Source organism: Condylura cristata, unplaced genomic scaffold (genome assembly GCF_000260355.1).
Source record: "Condylura cristata isolate star-nosed mole 26May11 unplaced genomic scaffold, ConCri1.0 scaffold00025, whole genome shotgun sequence".
In the NCBI taxonomy this organism is placed as follows: domain Eukaryota; kingdom Metazoa; phylum Chordata; class Mammalia; order Eulipotyphla; family Talpidae; genus Condylura; species Condylura cristata.
In genome coordinates this window covers 27399032-27419528 of record NW_004567126.1, presented here as the reverse complement: position 1 = coordinate 27419528, position 20497 = coordinate 27399032, and the positions used below count along the sequence as shown (strand labels likewise).

General features: G+C 46.8%; 1 protein-coding gene across 2 annotated transcripts in view; it reads right to left on the bottom strand.

Moving 5' to 3' along the window:
• Window positions 1-17973, bottom strand: part of RFX2 (regulatory factor X, 2 (influences HLA class II expression)) — an 87206-nt gene extending 69233 nt beyond the window's left edge. For both annotated transcript variants that reach the window (XM_004689306.2, XM_004689307.2), the window contains exon 1: window positions 17704-17973. The gene's annotated coding sequence lies outside the window, so the exon portion shown is untranslated. The remainder of the gene's footprint in view (window positions 1-17703) is intronic.
• Between the last annotated feature and the right edge of the window lie 2524 nt (window positions 17974-20497).

The window sequence follows — 20497 nt, the reverse complement described above, 5'->3', positions numbered from 1 at the left end:
GCCCAAGGGGATTGCAACTGAGATGGGAAAATGCACAAAATGATGTTTATATATATATAAAGGTGTCAACTTAGAATAGACACTTCTCCAAAGAAGATACAGTCATGCTCTGCTTAGCTAATTCCAGCCATCGATGGACTGAACACATGACTGTGATCCCAACAGACCCACTAGAGCCTAGTGTGTAGGAGACTCTACCATCTCGGTTTGTGTCATTACACTCTATGACAGTCTACAATGAAGAAATCACCTAACACACTTTTTGGAATATGTCTGAATCGTTAAAACACCAGATACCACTTCATTTGGTTCTAATAAAAACAAGAGAAAATGGCAAGGGTTAGTGAGGACTGGAGGAATTGGAACCCTCTTTCCTATACTGCTGAGGGGATGTAAAATGGCACAGCCCCTGTGGAAAACAACATGGCAGTTCAAGAAGCTAAATGCGGGGCCCTCGCTGGTGGTGAAACAGGTCAAAGTGCAGCACTGCAAGCGAGCCACAGCCACTTCAGTGGAGTTTGACCCTCAGCCCCAGAGGTGACCCACATGGCGCAGCAGACCTCTCCTGTCTCCCAGCTGCAGTATACTTCGTCGATCTGCCTGCTCTGCTCCCTTCTCTGTCTCTGGTGAATCCTCTCACCATCCCCGCACCTCTGACCTGTACCCCAGTTTTGTATGCATAAATAATTAAACCTTAAAAAAAAAAGAAGCTAAATGAAGAGTTACCATGTGGTTCTGCAATCTCATTCTTAAGTACCTTCACCAAGAGAAATGAAAATATTGTACATACAAAAATTTGTCCACAAAAATTCATAGCAGCATTATTCATGAGAGCTCCAAAGTAGAAGCAACCCATGTGGCCATCAACAGATGAATAGACAGAATTTGGCCAGTCCATTCAGTGGAATAGATTTCATCCATTAAAAGGCCATGAGGCACTGACCCGACTACAGGGATAAACCACAGTGTGCTCAGTAGGAGAATCCCACGCAAGAGATAAAGTATATGATGATTCCACTTATATGTGCAGAAGAGGCAAATCCATTACAAAGTAGATGCCAGGGAGTGGGACAGGGAAAAGGTGACCCACCCCTGATCCAGAGGGTGGAGGGTGGTTCCAGCTGCTCACTGGACATTGGAACAGGCCTTCTGTCGGGAAAGCAGCAGAAGGAGTATTTGGTGTAGTATCAAGGCAAGGTAGCAGAGAGCAGGAAACCACACACCAACAGGGCTTCCAGGGGTGGGGAAATGCCATTGCTATGTGAGAGGCAGCTCCGAGTCAAGGCAACAAGTGTGGACTTGCGTGGCACACAAACTGGCAGGGCGGCCGGGCCTCCCCCGGAGGCACTCGAGGGCCTGGGTGCAGCTCCTGGTGACAGACGGGGGCTGAGTCAGTCTCATGGGTTGTGAAATGGACAGAGTAGAGCCGACAGGGAATGTGTTCCTGAAGTCGAGGCTGGTCTGGTGAGAGGATGCTCTGGTCCAAGAATCTCCCAAGTCACATATGCTGGGCATGTTCACTGTGCATTCTCCCGGGAGGAGGATACTGCATTTCACCCGACTGTCAAAAGATCTGGGACCTGCTATTTTATGAATGGGACCTAAACCTAAGGTAAAGCACAGGTGAACAAGGCAGAGGGGGAGGAGGGGTGCCAGCAGTGATGCTGCAGGTGGCGCACCGCAGGCAAGCAGTTGTCAGTCTTCACTGTCAGAATGGAGTGTGACTGTGAGTGAAAGGGACAGAAGTCCCTTCCACCCAGCAATTCCCCTTCTGGGAAGCTGCAAACACCTCACGCGCCCAAATAGAATGTTTGCTGCAGCACTGTTGAAGAGTGGGAAAGGATATGGAGCTAATATGTCCGGACACATTCATGCGGTACGAGGTCACACTGCTATGTGGACAGAGCGAACTAGACTCACAACTTACGGTAAGAAATATACTGATTCAATATTCGATGAAAGAGGCAGGCTGCTGAAAAGTACAACTGTATGACCCTTCTTTGGCAAAGGGAAAATCTGTTAGCTCGGCCATAAATAAGATAAAGCACTGAGACCTACTACACTACCAGGGGGTGGGGCCTGAGGACAAGAGAAATCAGACACACACTGTATGTGTCCTGGTGAGAAAAGTCCAGAACAGGCACAGCCACAGGCAGAAGGTGGTGGCAGGGGGTCGGGGGATGGGAGGTGGCTGCTGATGGGGTGGGTTTTTTGGGGGGTTGGGGAGTGACGGAATGTTCAGGATGGACACCCAGGCTTGTGACACAGAAGTCCATTACATTTACACGTTCAATGTTGAATTATATCTCAATTAAAAATTATAAAGTACAAATTGTATGTTTTATCCTCATACAATATATCTGAAAGAATCCACAGTAAATTTAGTCAGTGATGGAAGGGGTATGTGGGGAGAAAGAGGAGAAAGCCAGAGATTCCTTTTTCCTTTACCTCTTAACACTATTTAAAATGTTTACAATGAAAATAGACAGCTTTTGTGATGCAAGAGAGGAAGTAAGCAGATTTATGGGCAATGCCCTTAGGATTCCCAGCCGGAAATGGTCATTACAAAATGTGGAATCAACCCACTCAGGAGCCTGGCTCTGGACGCCTGTTTGCAAAGCCCAGCAATGATCGCTTTAGAAAATAGGAAACATTCCAGTCAGCTGACTTAGCGTTTCACGCCAGTGAGCGACCTGAAACTGCAGAGCTGTGGCTATCTAGACACCACTTAGTCACTCAGACACGACCATCAGTCACTTAGCAAGGGGACCCATTCTGAGAAATGTGTCCTTGGCGATTTTGTTGTTGTGTGACCATCGCTCAAGGGCACAAAGCGTGGCGGCACAGCCCACGGCACCCCTAGGCCACACGGGAGGGCCCCCGGGACCCCACCACACAGTCCATGTCGCATGTTGTTATGGGCGTAGCTGTGGTAGATGCTTTTTTTAAAAAAAAAAAAAAAAATAGGGATGAGCTAAAAGTTGTGCCTGCCTTCATGTTAACTTTTACCTGCATTGGCTAATGCATGGCAGCTGGTCGACTGGGGCTGCTGAGCCTTTGACATTGGCCAGTCCAAACTAAGACACACTGTAGGAGTCAAATTTAGCATGTTATTAAGAACATGAAATAGCTGATAATTTTTCCACATAGATTTCACATTATAACAGCAATGTTTAGAATTATTGGATTGGACTGAATATATTGTTCTAGTTAATTTTACCTGTCTGTTTTTACTTTTTAAAATGGGCCCTCCCTGGTGGCCCAAGGGGGTAAAGCACAGCACTGTGAAGCTGTCCCTAGCTGCTACAGCATGAGTCTGATCCCCAGCTAGTGAACTGACCCACATGGCACAGCAGACCTCTCCTGTCTCCCTGCTGCTCCCCTCAGCAGTGTATTTTAGCAGATCCCCACTCTGTCGCCAATGAATCCTCTCATCCCTTGCACCTCTAGCCTGTACCCCAGTTCTTGTATGCAAAAAAAAAAAAATCTTAAAAAATAAGATAAAATGTTACTATTAGGACATTTAAGATTAGGGCCCTTCCTGGTGGTGCAGCGGGTTGGAGAACTGCACTACACTGTGAAGCCAAGCCAAGCTGTGGCCGCTTGAGTGCGAGTTCGATCCCCACCCTGGAGGTGACCCACATGGCATGGCAGACCTCTCCTGACATGCCAACTGCTCCCCTCAGCTGTGTACTTCCTCAATCTGCCTGTTCTGCTCCCCGCTCTGTCTCTGGTGAATCCACTCATGGTCCCTGCACCTCTGGTCTGTAGCCCATTTCTGTATGCACAAACAAATAAAATCTTTTTTAAAAATTAAAAAAATAGTATTTAAGATTAAGCACATGACTCACATGCATGGTGTTTTAACTGGACAATCATGACCAAGCAGGCTTCCAGAATAAGTCATCAGCTCTTAATTCACAAATATCTCACATGATCTTGTTAGAAAGGCAGCAAAGTGGTATTTAGAGGTAGGTAAGATTTCCAAGGTCTAGTGAGAACTCCAGTCAAATCAACAAGTAATGGCTCTATTTAGTGTCCCACAAAGACAGTCAGAATCTGTGTCCTCACTGTGTCAGAGACACACACACAAGTAACTTCTGAGATGGCAAAGGGTGGCAGGCACAGACCCAGGTGGAACATGGTACTATAAGCCACGGGCAGAGGAATCTTTACTCTGACCCTGGACCGGGGGGAGGGAGTAGGAAGACCTCACCACTATGGGCAGGGGTGGCGGGGCGGCAGAAATGAGAATGGACTCATGCAAGAGCAGAAGAAGCTGGCATGGCAGGAGATGGAGAAGGGCAGACACGGGTGGTGGGGTCGGAGCAGAGGGTGTGGATAGGGAGCGACTGCTGGACAGAACACTGCACTCCACCCTTTAGGGCAAAGGTCAGGGAACCACAGCCCCAGTCTCAGTCTACACCCTGGCTTTGTATGGCCCATAAGCTAAGAATGGTTTTTACATTTCTAAATGATAAAAAAAGAAAATCAAAGTCAAAATATTTTGTGACACATGCAATTCACACTTGAGTGCCCACAGAGTTTTCCTGGCACATCAACAAACCTACTTGCCATGTGTTGTCAACATCAGAATTGAGTAGCTGCAGTTAGAGACTATCTGGCCTGCAGAGCATAAAACACACTTGAGCTGGCCCTTCATAGCGATGCTTGCCAACCCCCACTCCCTGGGGTCGCTTACTTGAATGTCCTGTAGACTTTATGCAAGAAAAAAGGTACTTTTGCCAATTGGCAGAAAAATATGTAATGAATACAGTTCACAAATTTAAAACAATTTGCCCTACAAATATTTCTCAGACCACTGGTAGATTTCCTCTTATCTGCTAGTAAACATGAATCCCCCGCAAGTGTGTGCTTTGGGGGAGCACGAGGCCAGCACCTCACGCTGACTGGAAGGTAGATGTTTGTTTCCAAGGACACACTGTGTAGCCACCCTGGACACTGCCAGTATGTTTTATCATTTAATCATGTTTAGAAATAAGTTACAGATTTGAGCGATTTCATGAAATGCACCAGTATGCCATGGGGTCCACAACACATCATGTTCACCTGCCTCCCTCCCCTCAGCCCTCCACACCGGCCTCGGGTAACTGTTGAGGGCGCTGGAACATTAAAGATTCAGAAGGCAGAACTCGGCATCTGTGGCTACCTTTGGTGCGAGGGGAGAAATCAGGAGGTCGAGCGCACAGCGCGGGTCTGGAGCGGCAGAAACAGGCTCTTACAAGACACTTGAACGGTGGGATGGACAGGGACTTCTGACTAGGATGGGAAAGGGGGTAGTGGGCTAGCAGGGTGACAAGGGGGCAAGATGAGGTAATCGCACCCTTCAAGGACTGGAGCCCGAACCCCGAAGGGGCAAGGAGCAGAGCTGCCGCAGCAGGGTCTGACTCAGGCTGGGCGCCCATGTCCCTTTCTTCACTGACAGCCTGACGGCAAAGGACCTAGATGAGACAACTCCAGGAGAAAAGCAAGTCGGGCTGGCGGAGCTGGGGCGGGGGTGGGGTGGCAGCATTTCTCTGCAACCGCCCAAAGGATCTTATGAGGCATCTGCACCTTTTCCAGGTCGAAGCACAAGGGACACACATTTCTCAGAACTTCTGGAATGCTGGCCCTTCCCACTAGGTATAAAAGGCAGTTTCTCCCCTTGAACTCTGAAGACCCCTTAAGAAGTTTTCACGGCGCTTAATAATAATAGCGGCTGATCAGAATGATGTTTCCATGCCCAACATCTACAATTCCCTTATACAAGAATTCCTAGAACTGGAAGGCTTTCCATGGCCCAGAACAGTTAGAGTTCCATGACAGATGGTATACGTCTTACGTCATTTTGTCTCCGAGCTCCGTAACAAGGCAAATAAACACATAATTATTTCAGGGCTTCTATAGGGAAACAGTAAGGGGACTTGCTACCAATGAAGTGCATCTGTCTCGCTCATTGGCTTACATTAATACTTACCTCTGTGGAAATCACCTAAGTATCCATTTTATACGTAAGGTGGATGAATGGATAAAGAAAATGTGGCAGATATACCCAATAGAACATTCTATCATAAAAATCCTGCCATCTGCAACAATACAGATGGACTTTGAGTGTGTTATACTAAGTGAAATAAGCCAGACAGACAATGACACATGCCATATGATCTTTTATGTATGTGGAATCTGAAAAAAAATTAATAGAGGCAGAGTTTGTAAAGGGTGGGAAAATTGGGTGAACTGCTCAAATCAATAAACCCTGGGGCTGTAATATGCCTCGTGGTGACTATAGTCAACAGATGTATTGTTTGTTTGAAAGTTGCTAAACCAGGAGGCCTTTCTTAAAAGCTCAGTACAAGAGGGAAAACTGTTACTGTGAATTGCTGCTTGTAGTCTACTGGAGGTTAACTAGGTTCTTCTTGTGATCTTTTCACAACGTATACATCTACTGAATCATTATGTTGAAAGCCTGAAGCTAATGTGATGTTCTATCAATTATAATCTAAAAACAAAACAAAAATAGGGTAAAGACACAAACCCCAGGTAGCCCCAGATTTTGTAATTATCTGTCACAGACTTTAAAGCAACTGCAGCTAAAACGTTTAAATATAGATAAGAATTACAGCAGAGAGCTAGAATCTGTAAAAATGAATCACATATGCAGAATAGAAATAAAAGTTCAATAAATAAAAAACCATTTCTTCTAATCCCAGTTAGGACTCATGGCAGTCTAACAAGAATGTGGGGTTCAATAGTAGCTATTTCAGAGATGTGGGCTCCCCTGAGCCTCAGCTAGGTACTTGGCTAATACCGTCCTTAAAGCGGAAAGGGAAGGGGGGACACCCAATACAGCAGGTGTCCTCAAAGTCCACCCCACATTTGTGCACCAAAGCTGCCGGAGTCACCCTGGACTAGCAGCTGTGTCTGGGGAGCTCTGAGCAGGGAACAGCGCTGGAGTCTTTCACAATGGGAACCAGAGTTCTAATTGCTGCCTTCCAGGAAATAAGTTCCACTTTCCTCGGTGACTAGCTCCCCCAGCACGGGGAAGCGGGGTTCCGACCTTCCACACGCAGCTAGGGTCACAGCAAAAGCCAAGGCATTCAACAAAAACAAGTTATCCCACACACTTGCAAGAAAGGAGAACTCGTTCATCTGCTCAGCAGTCTGGAAGGCCACATTTTATTGATGAATCAAATGTAATAGACATAGTTGTACTTATTTCAAATAGACTTTTTAGCTGAGTGAAATCTTTGAAAAGTTCCAAAGCCAAGCCAAGATGAACCAAGCACTTGCAAATGGCTCATATACAGAATCCAGCACTTAACATCCTGTGGTATGAGGCAGTTTGATTATAAAACTCCTATTTCCCTGGAAGACCCCTGAACTTTCTGGAAAAGAACTTGATTTGCAATTTTGGTGGGGCAAAAAGGGAAGTCAGTAACAGTAGGGGTCTTTGATTACAATTTCTGGAGTCTGGTATGTGCTGAAAGAATTGGAATGTTCATCTGGACGGAATACAAAATAAGGAGTTCTTAAGCAGGGAGCTACCAGGCAAAGGTTCCTTGACTTTAGCTTTTCGTTAGAACTTGATGTGGGTCTTGCCCTCTGAAGACAAGGAGGGCTCAGCCTTTATTTACTTGTATATCTGATATGAAGCGTGTGGGAAGTGTGGCAGGGACAGCTGTCCCTGTCTTCTGGGAGTTTACAACTGAGAACAGAAAATAAACACAACAGTCAACTCCTTCAAGTGCAAGCAGACTAGTGATACTAAATCTCGGTGCTGTGGCAATTGGGGAGTCCTTGTTAATTCAAGCAAATTGGCCCTGTGACCCCTGACTAGGGAGTGATTCTGCACCCCAGGGGATAATTCATCATTTCTAAAGGCATAGTGGTTATTCCTACTTGGGGTGGTGGGTGTCCCAGCAAGTGGGGCCAGAAAGCTTCTCACTTCCTAAAAGGTACAGGACCGCCTTCACCTTTGGCCTTCCCTCCGAAAAGGAAATGCCACCTTGTCTTACAAGTTTCCTCACTCAGCTCAGCAATGTTCCTAGGTACAGCTTTGGAGAAGGGGCTTGAGAAAAAGAGAGTTAAGAGTTTTGTCAGCAGCAATGGCATTTCAGAGGGAGGAGAGACAAAGATCTGCTCGGAGAAGTCGCCATGCTTCACTTGATGACATGGGGGCCATGGAGGTCTCCGTGCACAAGGCCCCGGCAGGCTCTCCCACATAGCCTGGTGTGCCGTAGGCTGTCCCATCTAGGTTTGTGTCACTGTGTTCGACGACGTCCACACACAAAATCCTCTAACAGTGACATCTCAGAACATGTCCCTGTTTTTTTCACTGCAAAGATGATGCAATGAAAGGGACGTGGGGACGGAGGACAAACCTTGAACTAGGGCATTTGCAAGAAAGGGGAGGGGCAGTTTGGCTAACAAAGGAGAAAGCAAGTGTCTCTGTGTTCCTGCTGATGAGACCAGAAGGGGTGGGGTGGGGTGAACAGGAGGAGAGGAAGATAAGGAAGAATCATAAGGTCTTTGCAAGGAGCCACAGGAAACGGTATAGGAGTGATTATGGATTGCACTCATTAGTGGGAAGCTGCAGGTGGGAGAAATCATCTTCTAGAACATGAGAGAAGGTTAGGGTTACAACCTTCAGCAAGTAGAAGGACAAAGAACCCTAGTGGCCGCAGGAACTAGAACAAGGAAAGAAGCTGGGCTTGTGTAGTGTAGCTGCACTCATGGGCAAAAGTGAATCTCGATGGGGGCTTCTAGAACTACTTTTTAGTCACCCCTGCTTGTCGCTTTTCATACAGTCCTGGTTGGACTGTATGACCAACCAGGATTAACAGGACTGACAAGCTCCTGAAATATATCCAGTTCATGATTTCACTTTGGGTCACAATGTTAGTGACCGATGGTTGAAATAGTTCTAACACCTTCTCCCCCTTAACTTTCCATGTGGTGATATATTAATACACTTAAGTATTTAAGTAATTATAAGCTACTCAGATGTTTGCTATTTTGGACCTATAAATATTTGCTAAATGGATGAGAGCAGAGAGGGATGAGAGCAGAGAGCTCTCATCCATAAGTAAATAAGTCCTTGCTCGAAGGTGATTTTTAGAAAATAAAGAATTCCTTTACAAGCTAGAAACACATCATTTGAGCTGCTTTATGAATTCCAAATATATTTTTTCTCAAAGCAGGCCACGTCTTTCCATTAAGTATTCTGAGACTAAGGGAGAGGTAGGGGGAAGCTGTGTGGTATTTTGGGGTGTATGGGGTTCTCCCTGGCCAGGGCAGAGCAGGAACACATTTTTGTGGGCTGGTAATTTGCAGAAGCCGCTTCCCAGCATTGCCCTACAGATCACCTTTGGGACAGAAAAGTGTCCTGGAAACATGGCAGTGTTTTTAAAAGATAAACAGTTTGCATTTTAAAATATTAGCATAATGAAGTGCCACTGCAACTTTAGGAATGCACTTCTATATCATTAGTATGATTTCAACAGCTTTACAGACAGGCGCTCATGAGCCGAGCCTGCTGTCTTTCTGTGAGGACTCTTCCTCTCTCCTTTACTTCCATGGGACTGGTTCAAGTTCAGTCTCTTTGGTCTCTATTAGGCCTCATTCTTCCCTTTACCCAGACCTTGCATTCCTTCCTTCATTTTCAGAGCCTTCCCCCAGGTTCACTCTCCACCTAAGAATTCCTTCCAAACCTTCTCTGTTTAGCATGACTCACAGCCAAAGGTTGGAAGCAACTCAAGTATGCATTCAAGGGATAAATGCATAAGCACGATGTCATCTGCCTAAGCAATGGAATATTACTCAGCCATAAAAAGGAAGGCAATGCTGACCTGTGTTACAAACTGGGAACATGATGTTCAGTGAAATAAATGGGCAAGAAAGTACAAACACCATGTGATTCCGTTTATATCAGGTCCCTAGAGGACTCAAATCCACAGAGACAGAAAGTAAATGGTGAACCCCAGGGGCTGGGGGACAGGGAATGGGAGTTAGTAGTTAATGGGGACAGAATGTCAGTTGGGGAAACAGAAAATTTTGAATATGGGTGGCGGGGATGATTGAAGAACTATGTGAATGTACTTAGTGCCCCTGAGTTGTACATATAAAAAGCTCAAAATGTTTTAAAAAATGTACATTTCCGGGCCCTCCCTGGTGGCGCAGCGGGTTAAAGCACAGCACTGAGAAGCCAAAGCCACTTCCGCATGAGTTCGACTCCCGCCTGCCCCGGAGGAGATCCACATGGTGTGGTAGACCTCTCCTGGCCAACCCGCTGCTCCCCTCAGCAGTGTACTTCGTAGATCTGCCTGTTCTGCTCCCCACTCTGTCTCTGGTGAAGACTCTCGCCGCCCCTGCACCTCTGGCCTGTACCCCAGTTCTGTATGCATAAATAAATAAATCTTTAAAAAAATGTACATTTCCACAACTTAAAATAACCACTTTCCTCTGTTAATCCTTTATAAGTTTCCTGTTCCCGAACCTTTCTGGCTCTGCCTGTGGCTTTCTCTTCTCACTAGCCACTCTCAGGTGGTATTTTCACAACTGACACCATCTGTCACAGGCTGACAGTTCCCAGGTCCTGACCACTAGCCTGGACTGCCCTTTTCAGCTCCACACCCCAAAATCTAGCTGCCTACAGGAAAACTGTCCCCACTTGGATGTCCACAGACCCCTCAAGCTCACCAAGTCTCACCACTCCTCCCTCCCCTTGGTCTCCCTGATTCATTGAAGTGACAAGTGCTACCTGATCCCCAATGTCTGCTGACTGAGAGTCACCCTCGGCTTCTCCTGCCTCTCTCCCACAGCATGTCACCAGGTCCCTGAAGCCCCTGGGACCCTGGAAACTCCAGCCCCCCAGTGGTGCACTTGGGCAGGTCTTTGGCCCCTCCGCCTGAGGATGGCAACAGTCACCTCTCCACTACCACCCCAGACTCCAAGCCTTCCAAAGCATCTACTAACGTCACAAAGCTCCTTCCCCACAAACCTCTTGGCCCAGTGCCAGTCCCACTCATCCAGCCAGGAGCCCGCAAACTTTCCTTGTAAAGGCTCAGACAGTAAATACTGTAGGCTGGGGAGGCCACATTCTATCTCTGTTGCAAATACTCAACCCTGCTGTTGTCTTGAACAAGTAGAGACAGCATGCCCAGGAACGGGTGTGGCAATGTCCCAACAAAACTGTTACTTACAAAAACAGGCTGCAGACTGGCTTTGACCCCCGGGCCATAGCATGGGAAACCTGCTCTCTCTGCTCATCTCCTCATGCCCTCTGCTCTGCTGGCAGGAGCTGCTCGCAGGTTCCTGAAACACAAACATACCACCACTCTCCCCACTTGAAGCTGAGAACACTACCTGAGATTTGGTTCAAGCTCATCCTACTGGACACCTTTGCTGGTCTCTCTGGGGAATGGTGACTCCCTCCTCCACAGACTCACTGCTCCCTATGGAGACTTCCAGAACTAGCCTCTTTTGTCAATTTCTCCCTCTCCTTGTTGGATTTTGGTCTTTGTAACCTCATAAGGTAGTGCTCTCTCTGAGAGAGCAACAAACGAGTAAATGGACAAATTCGGATTTCCAGAAAGGGCATTTTCCAGCAAATGGCTGGACTCCACATATCTGACAACTACACAAAGAGGTGAAATCTACTGATGATCTAACTTATAGTTAGAATTCATATCCCTTCCTGAATGGCTGCTGGGGTCCTCTGCCTTTTGTTCATCAGGGGTCAGCCTCGTCAGCCTTTCCCTGACTTGAGCAACATAGCTGATTCCTCTTACCCCAGGACTTTTGCATCTGCCATCCTCTACCTGACTCATAATTCTGAACTCCTTCTCATCACTTCAGCCTCAGCTTAACGGTCACCTCCTGAAAAGTTTCCCTGAATACCAGCAGCCCCATAGCCCCATTCTTAAATTCACATATGTAACACATACACAAACACATACATGCCTACAGAGATCTATGTAGAAACAGGCTTACCATATTTTGTACACCTGGGCTTCGATACTTAGTAAATGGCAAATAATCAATATAGAGCCATTAGGTGTAATGTCTACATATGGTTGACCCTTGAACAAGTCTGGGGGTAAGGGCACTGAACCCCCTAGCAGTGAAAAAAATCTATGTATAACTTTTGACACCCCCAAAACTAAACTACTAATAGCGTGCTGTTGACTGGAAGTCTTAGCAACTGTGAATGGTGTCACATAGGGTGTATGTGTTTGTGTGTGTGTTCACAAATTTTAACTCTTTACAGTAGATGTGTATATATAGTAGATGATAATGTGTATATATAATCAAAACATATTTACTATTTCCTTTAATTTTTATTTCTAGGCTATGTGCTATGAATTTTTTTCAAATTGTCATGTATCTCCATAGACATTTTCCAATATACTTATTGGAAAACAATCCATGTGTAAATGGACCTGTGCAGTTATTCAAGATCATCCGTATTTTAATGGCTTTCTAGCTTGCTTGCTTTTCCTCCTTTGCAACCGTGGACTCTGGCAAGTCGGGTCTGAGTCATGGCTTCTGATAGCCTCATGCAGAATGTCTCACCTACAGGCTTGCAAAGTCGATTTGATTTTTTGGAAAGTCATAGAATTTGCAAAAGCTAAAAATAAAGAGTTGCCACGGCACAGAACAGGGTTTTTAAACACATGAAACATCATGAAACAGGAATGCATTTCGGGAGAAAGACGTGAGATGCAGCCAGGAGCAGGCCGGCAGCTGGCTGTGTGGCCTCACCTGAGTTCTGGTGAGGAAGACAGAGTCAGCTTTCAACTCCTGGTGCCTCGACTGTGTTGGCACCTCCGAACCAGTGACAACAGGGAGGAAAACAGGTTTTCATCTCTAAATTCTTCCTGCCCATCGGAAAGGGTGATTTGGGGTGACTAATTTCAGAGGGATCTAAACCACAACCAAGAGCCTCCCTGGTGGTGCAAGGGGTTAAGTCTCAGCACTGTCAAGCTATCTGCAGCCACTACAGCACAATCCCCAGCCAAGGAGCTAATCCACAGGGTGAAGCAGACCTCTCCTGTCTCCCCGCTGCTCCCCTCAGCAGTGGATTTCAGTTAATCTGCCTGTTCTGCTCTCCGCTCTGTCTCTGGTGAATCCTTTCCTTTCACCCCCTCTGGCCTGCACCCCAGCTCTTGTATGCATAAATAAATAAATCTTCTTAAAAAAATAAACCACAACCAAGATGTAGGGCATTCAGTTGCTTCTGTTTCTGTTTTTATTTTTTTGGAGCCCTTCTGCTTGAAGGTAACATATTTGGACCAGTGAATTTCTACACTATTTAAAGGGCATCAGAACAAGCAGGGTAGGACTCACCCACTCAATCATGCAAGACACATTTATTGAAAGTCTCTAGCATTTGGGACCAGTCAGAAAGCCAAAATAACAAGAGTCCCAAGTCACTTCTGTTTTGTTGCTTCTTAGTGATATTGACAGTAATAATAAATAGCTACTCTTTCTGGGGTACCTATTATTTGCCAGGCCCTGTGCTAAATGGTTTATAGAAATTATTTTTCATACACAAACCATGCCAGATATTATTATCTATTTCACAGACGCCAACCCTTCCTTGGAGTCACTCAGTTAATTGAGTTATCACACTTGAATGCCAAAGCCCGTATTTACAGCATCCAACACTAGGGTCTGAAATTTCCCTCTTCCCTCCCCCTGCCTCCATTCATCCCACTGGAGTTGTTCTGAGTCACATGGGTGGCAAATATGTGGCAGAAATGGAACAACTCTTCATTTCTACATATTGCAATGCTGTGCAGGAAATCATTTATTTATTCCTTTAACAAATATTTATCGAGTGTCTACTCAGTGCCAGAATTATTTTCAGCTCCAGGGATACAGAAGTTAATAAAAGACACAGAGCTCCCTCCCTTCCCTTATGAGCTGACAACAAAGAGGGGACAGAGACTATAATTCAAATACAAACAGCAAGTGTGCTAAGTTGTGGTAAATGTTAAGGAGACAAAGAAAACAGGAGAGGAGGCTAAGAGTGAGTAGCCTGGAGAGGTGATGTATGAAAAAGGCCTAAAGCAGTGAAGAGACACCCAAGTGCCTGGACCAAGATTTTTCAGACAGTGGGGTTTGAGGCCAGAATGATGGGGGGTGATGAGTATCAAAGAGGTACCGGGTTGGAGAGCTTGGAATGGGGCAAGGCTTTTGGCTTTTGCTCTACGTAAGACAGGAGTCACGGGACTGTTCTGGGCTAAGGAATCCACAACCAGACAAAATGTGGCACCCCGGGTTAAAAGGAAGAGGCGCCGATGGACCAGGGGCTGGTGGGGAGGTGCCTAGGAATAGTCAGACTCTAGGTCTCTATCAAAGATGGCTCATCAGGATTTGCCAATGACTTGAAAGAAAGGAGGAAACAGGTTAATTCCTACACTTTAACTTGAGCAGCCAGGGAAAGACCAGTGTGTATTTCCTAAGGAAGGGTGGAGCCTAGGAAAGCAGGTCTGGGGGATTACTGCAAGCTTAGCTTGACCACCCCCCACTTGAACATAAAGCTGTCAGGGAGGATGCACCTGGATGTGCCCAGAGGCAGCTGGCAGACTCTTCTGGTAGGAATACCTCACTATCTCCTCACCTTTCTTAGAGGGATCTTCCAAATACAAATTCCCAGGTGGGTTCTTCCTGGCTCTTGTTCCCAAGTTCCATCCCCTGGCCTTATCCAGTTCCCCACCACACCCCTTGATTCTGGTTCCCCCTTTTTCTCTATAGGAATTCCTTTGTCCATCTTGGGGTTCTTAGAAGCATGCTGGTGATTTTCAGTTTTCTAACTCCCAATATATATCTCATTCATTGATCTGACATGTTAAGTGCACACACTGTGTGCCAGGCACAGGTCTAAGAGAACATAGCCAGTGCCGGAGCTAATGGCCACTCAAATTCTAGAAGGCAATCCAAGTGTCCTTCTTTAGACACAACCCATTATGACAAACCCTAAAGACCTGAAAACTGGAAGCATAGTGTATATAAATTGGGCACAGACTCATTCAGCGAAAAGGCCAGACCTTGCCTATAGCTTTAGGTACCCCACCTACTGTGAATACTCATTCAGTTCACTCAGAAATATCAATATATTTACAGGGTGAGACCGGACTGGGGGTTTTAGACCCTGGGCCAGAACTATGCTCCTCTTGCCCCCTCACCCAGGAAGGGGCCCAACAAGTGCCACGGTTTCTCCGAGAACTTCCCCTGCTTCTAAAAAAGTTTCCTATTTTACAAATAAGTAGGTGTGTACAGGAGGGAGCAAGCTATTTAAAGAAAAGCCCAACCTGCAGTTAATGGAAAAAAAGTCAAATGTGTTATGAGATCTGGTTCCTTGCGGCCCTGGAATTTTATAAGCAAAATAATCTCAAGTACTATAAAAGTCCCACAAGTACACTCAAAACTGTAACTGCATTGTTTTAATTAAAGTTAAATTAATTAAGTAGAACCTAAACTCTGAAATCAAAAATTAGACCCAAGGAGTGAGATGCAGACAGACATCTTCCCAGCACCTGCATCTCAGTCCGTCACTCCATCCCTGTGGTGCTTCAGTGAAAATGTTGTTCAAAAGCCAGTATCAACACTATGAACTCATAGTAAAGTAATACGTGTTCTGTAGCCAGAAAGCAAATACCAAGTGAATTTCCAAGGCTCATTTTACTTATTTTGTTTCTTGGGGTAATTAATAACTGTCCCCCTACTCCCAGATTCCTCTGGGGGGAGGGTTAATTGGGGAAAAATAAGTCACCAAAGAGCCAAATAATTCAATATTGCTTTTTCTCAACTTGTTCCACCTATCTTTTCCCTATATTATTATGGGATTTTTTTGTCCCAGTGTTTTGCAAAACCTTTCAAGGTGAAGGAGTGCTGGTGATTGAAGAAATTAAATTCCTTTCCTGAGGAGTGTATCATACACTCTGGTAGGAAAAGGTGAGTAGCTATTGCTTAGGTTATTTTAGAGTTTAAGTTCAAGTCTTAAAACTTGAGCTCTAGAAAGAACAGATAATCCAGGACTCCCCAGGACAGAGGTAAGGGTCTTCATATAAGCAAAGAATGATGATTCAGAGCATGAAGCAAAAAGATCAAAACATGTTGACAATATATGTGCAAGCAGGGGGAAAAAAAGTTTTTTGTTGCTATTCATATTATTATGTTACTTTGTTAGGGAAGTCTTCACTGAATCTTGATTAAGTTTGATAATTTGGATTTAACTCATGGAAGTCTGCATTGACAGTTTATTGCACAAGCATGAAAATAAGTGGGGGGGGGGCGGTGTGGTGAACTGTCAGAACACCAAGATGCAGGAATGAGACCAGGGAAAGGGCAGCCTTGGACTGGCTCTGCATCCTGCCTGCCCTTCTTCATTCCTGTGGGGCAACCCGGAGGTTAAAATTAGGACGATGAACCACCCCCGCCGCTGGAATGGCCCGGGCAGTTCGGCCGGGGCCCCTTAAATAGCCACTAGGATCTGGAAACGACGTTCCTAGCGCAGCGGAGAGAAAAACCAATAAGGACGGAGCCTGGGGAGGGAGAGTCTTGGTTTCTCCTAGAGTGAAAATGAAAGAAATAAAGGGGGGGGGGTAGGGAGGGTAAGGGGTGGGGTTTAAATTCACAAATACATTCACGCTCTCGCTTAACTTCGGGAGAAAATGCCACCCAGCAGTTTGGGTCATTTAACAAAATAGTAAATTAAACAAAAACACCTTTGGTTCGACTTTCCTCCCTTCGCGATCAGTCCAAATAGGGAGTGAGGGTGTGAGAAGGGGCTTCCGGGGGGGGGGGGAGGGCTGGCAGACCCAGGATCCCCCCCAGCTCCGGAACGCGCGGTTGAAAAGGATAGGGGGAGTGTCCGAGGAGCCATAAACGCGAGGATTTCGAGCGAAAAGGTGAGAAACTGGTCTGAGAAGCCTGGTTCTGGCGAAGTTTGTAGTGAAAACGTGGGAGGACGGGGTTCTTCCCAAGGCAGGCGCACGCGACTTTTAGTTAAAGAGAAAGGGGTTCAGGGGCGCCCTCAAATTCAGTACGTTTGGGAGTCAAGAAAAGTGTCCCCAGTCACCCCAAGATCAGGAATTTGGGGTAAAGGTGAGAGGAGTCTTCCGGGCCCTCCCAATTCTGGAGTTTAAGAGAGGGCTCCTCGGGGTGCCCCAAATGCAGAGATTTCGATAGTAAAAGGGTTAGAAAAGGTTCCCGGGCCCCCCAATACAGAGTTTGAGAGGGGGTCCCGGGGACATTCCCGGGAGCTTGAGGGAGAATGAGGGCTTCCGAGCGTCCTCAACTTAAGGATTTGAAGAATAAAAGTGTTAATAAGTCCCCAAGTCAGGAAGTTAGGAGGGAAAAAGTTTTAGATGGGTTTCTTGGGGGCCCCCAATTCAGGGAATTTGAGGATAAATGACACGGGGATCCCCTGGCACCCGTAATTCAGGAAGTTTGTAAAAAAGTGAGTCAATTCCCCTGAATTTGGTCGAAAGGAGGGAAAGGTGCCCCGGGCGCCCCCCAAACTCAGCTGCGACTGCGGGACTGGGAATACGAAGGCGGGTCCCACGGGCGCACCATCCCGGACGTTTGTGGTGAACGGCTGGGGCTGCGCTGACGGCCCCTGACCCCCAGATCGGGGTCCCTGCCGCCCCCCTCACTCCCCGGTCGGGCCGGGCCCGGGTCGGTCCCATCGGTCACCTGGAGTTCGGGCCGGGAGTTCGGGCAGCGGCTCCCGCGGCGGCGGCGGCGGCTGCTGCGTGTTGCTCCCCGTTGGTAAGTAACAGTCTCCACGGCTACAGTCTCTATGGCGGCGGCGGTGGCGGCGGCGGCCGCTCCTCCTCCGGCTCCCGCCGCCAGCCTCGCGCCGCCCGCCGGCTCGCCCGCCCGCAGCGACAGGGCGGGGCGTTGTTATCGGCAACGGTTACCAGGCTCCACGCCCCACCTCCTCAACGGCCCGCCCACGCCCGCCTCCAACGGGCGCGAAGGGGCGGGGCTCCGGGCCCTGCGGCGTCCAATTGATTGCCAGCGATGCCTGTCAAAGAGGGGCGTTCCCTGGCCAATCACAGCGAAAGAGAGGCAGGCTTTGCTCTGGCGCGCGCTGCTCGGCGGGTTGGCGGGTGGGAGGCGCGCGGCACTGGGGCGGGTGCCTTGGATGCGAAAACGCCGAGTCGTGGGCATCGGGGGCACTCGTTTAGTCCGTAGGTGATCCTCGGACAGCTGGCGCAGACTGTGTTCTTGATCAGCAAACTAGGACCGTGGGCAACTCCGGGCCACTGCCTCTTTCTCATGGCCCTCAAGCTGAGAATTTTAGAAGTATTTAATGGTTTTTAAAAAGACAAAAGAGAACTCTTTTGTACCATAAGTAAACTAAAGCAGTTTTAAGTATCAGCAAACTGGCCTATGGACCGTATTCCTACCTGCATGTGCTTGTAAATAAAGTTTTATTGGAACACAGCCTAGCTACAAGGACTGAGTAGTTGCATAAAAAAATGAACTGTCACAGCAAAGCCTAAAATATACTATGTAGCCCTTCCTAGAGTTGTTTACAGCCATTTTCCTTGACAGCAACCTTCCCATTTCCCTGTCCAGTACCCTCTCCCTCCCCTACCCCCCAGCTATAAATAAAACAAATACAGGGCCTCCATAGAGCCTTTGTTATAGATACACCTCCAGAAAAGGGAGGTACCATTTCCCACACACCGATTTACACGCAGCCATCTTGGATTGCAGGTGCCATTATGCTGTGAACCTGGCTTCCTGAATGGAGCAACTCGGGAACTTGGGGCAGAGCTGAGTGGCTTCACTACATACAGTGAAACTATATAACACAGAAGGCAGGGGGGCTCTTGCTTCTGTCACTTGGGCTTGCACCCACCGACTTAGGGGCACTTGGAAGGAGACACATGAAGAGAGATACCTAGAGACACCTGGGAAAGGCACTTAAATGAGAGATAACTTGGGAGGTTGTCCTTGGCAAAAACACTGCATCTGCTATCGAATATATTTTTGTATCTCTGTTCATACTAACTCATTAAAGGTGTTTCTCAATAAGAGTATGCTTTCTTTGTCTTTCTGCAAATGGATGACTAGAACCCGTAGAGTATGCACCTCTAAACGTTTTGGTGTCCGTGAGTGCCCCTTGGTCATGTGAGAGGGATAATGACCATAATCAGAATCAATAAGTAAGCATTGTTATAGAACACTAGAAGAAAAGGCTTGTTTAGGAAAAGGCAGGCAGAACAATTTAAAGGAAGATTAGATCTCAGTTCCATTCACTTCTTCATTGATTCAACAAGTAATCATATTAACTAAATTATTCTTATGTGCCCAAAAAGTCACTGCAGTATTTTTCACATGCTAACTTAGTTAAATCTCACAAGCACATCATGAGAAGGGTTCCATGCATGATCCCCACTTTATGGATCAGAGGAATGAATTTGCCTCAAACACTTGTAAGGGCTTCAAACCCTAGCAATCTGCCCAAATCCTACAGCCTTAGCTGAGCCACTGGGGGCAGGTTGTGTTTTTCAAATAGTTTTTACCACAACACAGAGCAGGAAATACATTTTACTCCAAGGTCCAGTCCACACAAATACATATATAATAATAAAAAAAATGTTCATGGTATGATGATACTTGGGACAATCCGCTCTGCTTTTTTCCCATTCTTTCTCATTTTCATTAAAACATTGACGGTGACTTGTTAACCTGATTCTACCACAACACTGCAGATCTTCATGTGACACAATCTTAAGCTTAGGCCTGACAGAATCAGTTATTTAGTCCAAAGTATTTATTATGTGCCCACTACTTGCCAGGACACAATTGCACATGTACAGGATTAGAGATGTGGTAATAGCTTGAGGTAGGACTTAGTTCAGATACAGCAGCCAGGGATGGCCTCTCAAGGGTCACTGACCAACCTGGCTGTCCTGAAACTCTGGGATTTTCCAGGACCCACAACATTCAGTGCTAAAACTAGGAAATTCTTGACAAAGGAGGAAGAGTTGATCACCCTAGGCCTCAGGTCACATCTAAGCTAAAGTTGGAATGATGAGAAAGAAAAGAAGAAAAGCTCAGGAATTCAAAGTCTCCAAGATGGAAACTGGCATTGAAGGAAGAGAAAGCAGATCCTTGGGTGAGGCTGGAGCTATACAAATGGTGAGGGGCTGAATAGCTGGGGGTCACAGAATGGAGGGGGTCATTTCATTTGGGGTTTCATAGGCCATGGAAAAAGGCTTTTATCAGGCCCTCCCTGGTGGTGTAGCGGGCTAAAGCACTGCACTGAGAAGCTAAAGCCACTTCTGCATGAGTTCGATCCCCACCTGCCCCGGAGGTGACCACATGGCGCGGCAGACCTCTCCTGGCCCACCCGCTGCTCCCCTCAGCAGTGTACTTCGTTGATCTGCCTGTTCTGCTCCCCACTCTGTCTCTGGTGAAGCCTCTCACCGCCCCTGAGCCTCTGGCCTGTACCCTAGTTCTGTATGTACAA